At 51.0% G+C, this 8,849-nt stretch overlaps 1 non-coding gene across 1 annotated transcript; it reads right to left on the reverse strand.

Annotated features, from left to right (window-relative positions):
• Positions 1-8,279: 8,279 nt before the first annotated feature.
• LOC111821973 (U6 spliceosomal RNA) lies at positions 8,280-8,386 on the reverse strand. Its single transcript, XR_002825274.1, has one exon. It is a non-coding gene; the product is annotated as a U6 spliceosomal RNA (small nuclear RNA).
• Positions 8,387-8,849: the final 463 nt, after the last annotated feature.

Below are 8,849 nucleotides of genomic sequence, written 5' to 3' on the forward strand. Positions count from 1 at the left end.
CGCCAGGCGCGCTGTCAGCCCCAGCCCATGGACGCGGACCGTGCGGCTGGGACGGCCGGGGCGGCGGGACCTGCGAGCCCGGAGCGGGGCTTCTAGGTGATGCGAGCGGCAGAACTTCAGCTGCGGTGACCCGAGCCAGGGGAGAGCGAGGCTAGGCGACGGCGGCGAGTCCCCGGGGACCCTCGGGCCGCGGGTGAGGGCGGCGGCGGCGGCGCGGGGGCTGGCGGAAGCGTGGCGCAAGGCTGCAAGTGCGCGGCGCTGTCCTCCGCTAAGTGCTCCGAGGGTGACGACGAATTGCCCATGTCTCCGTCCTCGTCCGGGAAGGACGACCCAGGTCTCACGGTCACTCCCTAGGCGCGCGCTTCCCTAGGTCGCCCACCCCACGCCCTCTCTGCGCCTCAAAAACTGACTCCGGGGCGCAGCGTTGGTTCCCTCCACCCGCTGCCAAACGGCTGCCACGCACAGATTTGGCAGCGCTTTACGGAGGCCCCCGGCCCTGGGCGGCGCCGAGAGCTTGGCAGAGACCCGACGCTTGTTTCCCCGCCCCAGGGCCCGCGGCCGCCCCAGGCGAACTCTAAACAGAGGCTGCCCGCGCTCGAGTCCCCCGGCGCCCAGCCCCGCGGCTCCGGCGGGCTTGCCGGCCCACCCAGCGCCTCGCTGGCCGCCGCGCCTCCTCGCCCGCCCTCTCCGGGCTCGCTCGGTTTCCTTCGCTTCTTCTCCGTTTCTTCGCCCTCGGTCAAGCTCGGCCTCTCACCCCTCGACGCTCTTTCGCTTGCCTGTTTTCACTTCTTTCTCTTGCTCTTCACGTCTTCCCTGTGGTCGTTTGTCCAGCCCTCCCTTCTCCCCCGCCACACACATTTAAGAACGTCTCTCTCTCTTTTTCCGTTTTCCCTTTCCTTTCCCTCCTCGGGGAGCCTCCTTGAACTTCAGTCGGTCCGTTTGTCGGTCTATCAGGCCTTGCTGTCCGCAGCCCCTGTGGCTCCTGTCCAAAAGCGGTATCCGTGTGGGAATGCCAATTCACCTGTTTCCAGCCGCTCTGCACTCGCCAGACGGAGGCCCCGCTCCCTCCCTCGATGCCCGCCCGCCTTTGGCCTTTCTCCCCCCAGCCCCACCCTGGCATAGCGTTGTAATTGTACTCTCCCTGTAATACCAGAAGATATTTATTTATTTATTTATGTACAAAATTTTAAATAAACTTTTTTTTTCTTAGAAATGCCTATGGCTCTGGGCCCCAGGGCCTCCACTCTGGGATGGACAGGCCTGGGCCGGGACTGAGCTTCCCTCCTGAGACTAAGACGGGTCCAGAGCGGGGTACCGGGGTCGGAGACCCCTCCTCACTCGGTGCTCTGCAAGGTCCTCCCCGCCCTGCAGGCACAGCCCCGCGGAGACTCCGTCTTCCGCGCTGGCTCCCGCGCCCCGGGTCTCCTCTCCCGCTCGAGCCTCGTTCACACGCGCCGGGCGGGCAGAAAGCCGAGCTCGAAGGGAAGAAAGGAACTCTGCCCGCTCTGGGCCTCAGGTCCCGACCCCTGCCCCACCTCCAGCCCTCGGGGTCTTGCAGTCCCCATGGCCATCCTCAAGGACAGTGACCACCTCCCCGAGAGCGCGAAAACTCCCTCCTTCGCTGCGCTCGGGTTGAAGACTGTCCGATAGGGACAATTCCCAGCCTGCAGGTTGGTGGAGTCGCCTCTCGGAAGGGTCCCCTCGCTTTGCTTTGAGGTAGATTCCATTAGCAGGTTCGCTGTTCAAGGCCCCTGCGGGGCAGGGATTCCGAGGACTTGGAGCAATCCCTGGGCCCGGAAGTCCCCACGAGGGTCCCTGTGTAGCTGGTGGCTCTCGGACCTCATCTCCTCACCGATTCTCAAAACAATCTCACAGCCCCCTACATCTTAGAATCCACACCCCAGCTCTCTCTAGGGAGCTATGCGGGGCTTTTTACGCGCTAAGACCGGCGTGGAGAAGAAGGTGCGCGGGGTTCCTCCGAGACCAAAGCAGAGCCGAGAGCGCACAGTTCCCGGAGGAGACATTTCTGCTGCTCAGGCAATCAGATCCAGGCAACACCTGGCCCGAGACTCCCATTCCAGGTCTCTAGGACCCTTTTCCCTCCAGCTCCAGCCTCCTCGCCACCCGACACGCACACCTTGGGGGGCAAGGGCCTCCCCGTTTCTAGGCAAAGCAAACAAACACGTCTCTTTGGGTGGCAAAATCTCTCCCATTGGGGTTGCTGAACACTTGTGGGGGTCATTGCTAAAACCTTCCGTCTTTTCCAACACATCGAGCTGAGCGCGGGGTCTCTCCCCAGTTCCCCTGGAATGAGGGCAGGGAGCCTGAGTTCCCACCGAAGGGCCATTCTGGTTCTTCCTGAAGCAAGAACCCGGGTTGTGCCCTAGACGAGTGAGAGTCCGTCCGGCTGTCCCACTCAGTCTGAATCCCAGTCTCACAGGGACCAACCAGTTCTCCCACCTCTCAGAAGGAGGCATCGTGCCAATCCTAACGAAACCAAAGTGTTTGACGACATACCACGAATAGAATCCCAACTAATGGTTTATTATCAGGGACAATTCTGAAGCTTTTGGACATTTGCGCGGTCCAAACCATTCTCTGGGGGCCCTCAGTGAGTCTGGTGGCACCTCCTTTAGCTCTGCCTTTCTTTGGGGTTTTGGGGGCGGACGCAGCACAGCCCCCAGGGGACTAGTCCATGGTGGGTCCGAAGGGCTCCCTTGGAGCCAGCTCCTCAGTTTGGTTATGGGGTGGGCTGGTAGTGGCTACGGTCAGCTCGCAGGCGCTGGGTGGCAGGCTTCTCGACCAGAAATGAGGTTGGGAAGGACGGATGGAAAACGGAGCTTAGACAGATGTGAAGAAGCTGGACCCCCGAGGCTTAGGAACCCCTCCACCCCCCTCACACATACACACACTGCATCCTTCAGGTGTGCCAGCCTGCGCAGAGGTCCCGCTTGTCCCCAGCTGCCTGAAGCAGCTGGAGGTCCGCCGCTGCGTGCGCCCACTGTGAGCGGGTCCAGCTCTCCCAGGAACGGGTGTTTCTTCCTCTCGGTTTCCCCTACACAGGGCGTCTTTTCTCCGCTCCGCTCCCGAAAGACCAACCTCTCTGCTTTCTGGAGGGCTGCCCTGGCGAGCAGTGGGAGGAAAACACCGCCTTCTCGTGTCCCTCCTAGTTGTGGCCAAGGCCCTGTCGGGAGCGCAGCACCAGGGTGCATAGAGGCGGCTGCGGCGCTCTGGGACTTTCAGGATCCGGCCACCACCAGGAGGAGCGGCGACCGGCCTTCGAGTCCCAACACGCTCCGCTGAAATACTCCTGGCGCTGCTGTCTCTGCCGAAACTGCAGAAACAACACAGACCTCGCGCCGACCAGGCGCTGTGCTCGGAATCGCGGCGGGCCTGAAAGCTTTGGTTCCCCCACAAGATGCTGCCTGGGTCGGGCATGGGCAGGGCGTCACTGCGTACTGGAGTTCCTGGAAACTCCTCATCTGGGGAGACAGAATCCAGACTTGAAGCCCACACTCTCATAAACTGGAATTTGGGGCTTGCGAGGCAAATTGTGAAATTAGAACCAAACTGAGCATCAGGATGAAATTTCCTGGAAATTGGAGCCCTGATGGCGCTGCTAACCAAAAGGTCAGCAGTTCGAATCCATCAGCTGCTCCTTGGAAACCCTACTGGGGTAGTTCTACTCTGTCCTATAGGGCTGCTATGAGTCAGAATTGACTCGACAGCAACGGGCTTTTTTTTTTTAATTGACTTACACACCACTGCTTTTATTTCAGGGACAGTGTCTTCCTTTTTTCTGTGCAGTTTAGTGACTAGGATTTTATGCCATAGAATCCAGGCACTTGGCTTTGTTATCCATTTCTACCATCTACTCAGCTCATATATACTGGTGGATTTAACTACCACGCACATTTTCCGCCCCTGGAGGTTTACTGCCAAGCACTTGAGCCACTTTAGTAGCTCTGGCCTGGTGGCAGATACTGGTGCAACCGCCTAAAAAAACCAGGAAGCTGTTTTTTGAGTGTTGCAAGCCAGTCCTATGGAGCCATCAGCCAGGATGAAGCTTCCCAGAGGAGGGATTGTGTGAAACTTTTGTCTTTTGGCTTCTGTACAGCAAGATAAGGCTTGAAAGTATGTTTACCATTTCCTTGGTGTTACTGGGAAGGTATGGTTACTGGCATTCAGAAATATTCAAGTAAATGAGTTATTTTGGGGGTGAAAACAGTTTGTGAAGTATTTCCTGGGCCATGGTACCCATATGTAACTTCAGGGAATATGAGGCCAACATGGCCTGCTTGCATTAGTCACCTCCCTGATGACACCTTTTATAAAGTGTTCACCTCCCTGATGACATTTCTTATACACTTCCTGGGCCATGGTACCCATATGGGCCGCATTTGTGATGTACTTCATGGAACATGGTACCGGTATGGCATGCTTGCTTGGCACCTGATTTTTTCAAATAATAAAAAACTACCAGCAAACAATGGTTCAGCATCCATTCCATTAGTGAAAAACATGATATCACCAAAAAAATCCCTCCCGCGCAAAAAAATTCATCCTTTAAAGGGCTATGAGCTGGATAGTCTTGGGCAAGCCACAGGTCCTTCCTATGTCTCAGTTTCTTCATCTGTCCGTGGGGATTATATTAATAGTTCCTTCGTAGAGTTAGGCAGTATTAAAGGATTCACGTAAAATGCTGAGAACAGTGTCTGTCGAGTTTCAATAAATGTTAACTAATGTAGCTATTCCTGTTGCTGTAGTTATTTGTGCGGCCTAGAGCTGTGCCTGGGGCATAGTTGGTGCTGAATTATTTACTGAATGCTTAGACTCACCCACAGGCTTAGACTTGAACCCACCACCGAAGGGCTGAAGAACACGCGAGTGCAGCGCGCATGCGCACGTGTGTGCGCGCGCACGCGTGTGTATGCGCGCGCACGCGTGTGTGTATGTGTGTGTGTGCGCGCACGTGTGTGCACACGCGCGCGCCTGGGGTTCGTAATTCAGCTCCTGTCTGCCATATGTTGGGAATCACTGAAGTCCAAACCACCAGCAAACCAGTTGCCAGGAAGTCAACCCCACCTCATGGCAACCCCATGTGTTTCAGAGTAGAACTATGCTCCATAGGGTTTTCAATGGCTGATTTTTTCAGAAGTAGATCGCCAGGCCTTTCTTCCAAGGCACCTCTGGGTAGACTTGAACCTCCAACATTTTGGTTAGCAGCCAAGCAGGTTAAATTAACCATTTGCACCACTCAGGCATGCAGTCGAAACAGAGGTCCTGGACGTTACTACCTTCATTTAGACCAGTTCGTCAGCCTCAGCACTATGACATTTTGGGCTGGATAACTGTTTGTTAGGAGGCTGTCCTGTGCACTGGGGGATGTTTAGCAGCATCCCTGAACTCTTCCCACTGGATGCCAGTAGCACTTCTCCCTCCAGTTGTGACAACCAAACATGTCTCCAGACATTGCTAAATGTCCCCTGGGGCTGAAATTGCTTCATACTGAGAACCACAGTTTTAGACGCATAGAAGTTTGTCATTTCTCAGTGACCAGGATTTGGTAGCCTAGCTCTGAGCACACCTTCCTATCTTTCCTTCAGTCACCGCTTCATCAGATATTGATGAAGTACCTTCTACATGCGGGGTACTGGACACTGAGGTGTGGTGTGAGAGAAGGGGGAGGGAGGAAACTCAGTGGGGGAGGAGTCGTAAGAGAGACATCAGAGATGAAGGGCCTTTGCTGAATGCCAGTGAGCCTGCACAGCCTTGGGCACCCAGGCTGAAAGACTGAATCTGTCAGAGACTCACTGGGTGAGCAGTTTACAGGACCAGAGGGCCTTTCCAAGAAGGTTCCATCCATTTGTCTAGTGGCCTATGGACAACTGGGCTCCCTCTTCAGCCATGTTCATGGGTGCCCACAAGGCCAATCTTTTGGGAATAAAAATTCCAGGAGCCTGAAGTAGCATCCCCCTAAACCACACACACTCACACACTCACTGTCACACACACTCACACACACACACATCACCACCACTATTATTGTTCTTCCTGGCACACATTCCTTATCTAATTTGCTAATGCCTGGAAGTGTGAAACTAGAAATCACTTCCTTTTGATGAAGCCTCTTGTATTTGGTTCAAACAAGTACCCCTGAGAGTAGTAAGCATTGAGCAACTGTTCACTTTTTCTCAGAGAAGTCTCTGGAAGGGCAAAGGAGTAGAAGGGCTCTGAGGACCAAGGGACTGCGAAGAAGGTGAAAAGGCAAGAAAAGGGGACCAACAACAATCAGGTAATAACCTCATGAATCCAGCTTTTCCTGAATTTTGCATATGGTAACCGACAGGTAAGTTCCTAATACTAACAGATGTGTGTGTGTGTGTGTGTGTGTATGTGTATGTTGGAGATGCTAAAACCAAAGGAAGGTTAAAAAAAAAAAATTCTGTGAGCCTAGGAAGAGAACCAAGATAACCTGAACCTGAATACCCTGCTTTAGTGATTATCCTGAAGCCAAACCCCAGTTGCAGAGGCCCCTTTGAAACTACCAAGGAAACCCAAGGCCTTAAGCCAAATGCTTCCCAGCCTGGGTGTCCAGCTTCTATCTGTGAGTGGGGATCCTCTGCTCAAGAGAGGGACCATCTCCCACGATGTGTTGGGAAGACATCTGCTGTTGGCATCCATTTCAGGCAGTAGGGGTAGGAGAGTGCTGACCTCCAGAGTCCTGCCCTGTACCTCCATGGCCCAGCAGGCACCCAATCAGACCAAACGTGAGTCTAGAGTGACCTCAGGGGATAGTTTTTATTCAAGGTTTAAAGGGTGTCTCAGGCCCATATTCTCAGGGAACCCTCCTGTCTCAACCCATCCAGTAACTCTGGACTTCTTAAGAATTTGAGTTCTGTTCCACATTTTTCTCCCATTCTCTCAGGATCCATCTATTATGGCCCTGACCGGAATGGTCTGTAGTGGTAGCCAGGCACCATCTAGTTCTTCTGGTCTCAAGGTAGATGGTTTGTGTAGACTATTAATCTTATAATGTTTCTTCTCTTGCCCACTGTATTTTTGACCACCACACACTCAAGGTAAAAAAAAAAAAAAAATCCAGTTGCACTTAAGAATGATCTTGATGAAGCAGTTAAAATTATAATTTTAGGAAATCTTGACTTTGAAACCACACGTTTTTAATATTCTGTATGATGAAATGGCAAATTTTCATAAAGTATTTCTGCCCCCAACAAAGTATAGGACTTGTCTCAAGAAGAATCTTTGAGTAAATATCTGAGTTGCGAGCTGACCTAACTGGGGTTTTTTTTTTTTTTCTTCATGGAAAACCATTTTATTTGAAAAAAGAACATTTTCTCAAAATAAGTAAAGTGAGCCTGTTACCTTCAGAAAATCACTGACAATGTTTGTGGCCAATGATAAAATGTGAAGTTTCAAGCAAAAGTTAGATTTTTGGAATGCATGTTTCTATACTTGTATCCACCAAGATGTCACTTTGAGGAAGGACTAAGGTACACCTGGCCCAAGCCATGGTATTTTCAATTGCCTCATATGCATGAGAAAGCTGGACAATGAATGAGGAAGACTGAAGAAGAATTGACACCTCTGAATTATGGTGTTGATGAAGAAAATTGTATATTCCATGGACTGCCAGAAGAATGAATAAATCTGTCTTGGAAGAACTACAGCCAAAATGCTTCTTAAAAGCAAGGATGGTGAGATTTTGTCTTGCTTACTTTGGACACGTTATCAAGGAAGGACTAGTCCTGGGAGAAGGACATCATGCTTGGTAAAGTAGAGGGTCAGTGAAAAAGAGGAAAGCTCTCAACAAGATGGATTGACACAGTGGCTGCAACAATGGGCTAAAACATACCTACTATTGTAAGGATGGCACAGGACCTGGGCAACATTTCTTTTTGTTTTACATAAGGTTGCTATGAGTCGGAACTGCCTCGACAGCACCTAACAGCAACAATCCATCAAGCTATAAGTCTGACAGCTCCTCAAAACTTAAAGACTTAGCTGATGAAATCAGGTGACATTCACAAACATGGATTTAAAAAAAAAAAATTGTATAATAAAATGTGTCAACATATGGATGATCTCCATGAACCCAGTGAACCAAGTTTCCAGATGACCAGTGCGTGATGCTCCAAAATCATGCATAGGTGGAAGATCCATTCAAATTGCAAGGTAGCTGAAAGGATTTTAATGTAACAGTGAGAAATTTTATTGATGTGATTTCATATTCGACATTTTAACTAACTTTTTTTTTTTAAAATGAGGAACGCTTCATGAATTTGCGTGTCACCCTTGCAAAGGGGCCATGCTAACCTTCTCTGTATTGTTCCAATTTTAGTATATGTGTTGCTGAAGCGAGCACTTAACTAACTTTTAACAAACTACTCCTTTTCAAGTTTTGGTGTAGTATCAAGAAAAATACGGAGCCCTGGTGGCGCAGCGTTTAAGCACTCGGCCGTTAACCAAAAGGTTGGTGGTTCAAACCCACTATCAGGTCCATGGAAGAAAGACCTAGTGGTCTACTCTCATAAAGATTACAGCCTAGGAAACCCTATGGGGCAGTTCTACTCGGTCATATAGGGTCACCACGAGTCAGAATCGACTCAAGAGCACGCAACAGCAACATCAAGAAAAATATCCGCAGTTATATGAAAAAGCTCTTAAAATGCCCTTCCGTTTTTTAAACTACAGCTCTGTACAAATACATTCATGTATTTCAAGCAAAACAACCTGTTACAAAAGATTCAATGTAGAAGTAGTATGAGAATCTAGCTATCTTTTATTAAGCCAGACATGAAAGAGATTACCAAAAACAGAAAACATGC

Source organism: Trichechus manatus, unplaced genomic scaffold, assembly GCF_000243295.1.
Source record: "Trichechus manatus latirostris isolate Lorelei unplaced genomic scaffold, TriManLat1.0 scaffold00118, whole genome shotgun sequence".
Classification (NCBI taxonomy): domain Eukaryota; kingdom Metazoa; phylum Chordata; class Mammalia; order Sirenia; family Trichechidae; genus Trichechus; species Trichechus manatus.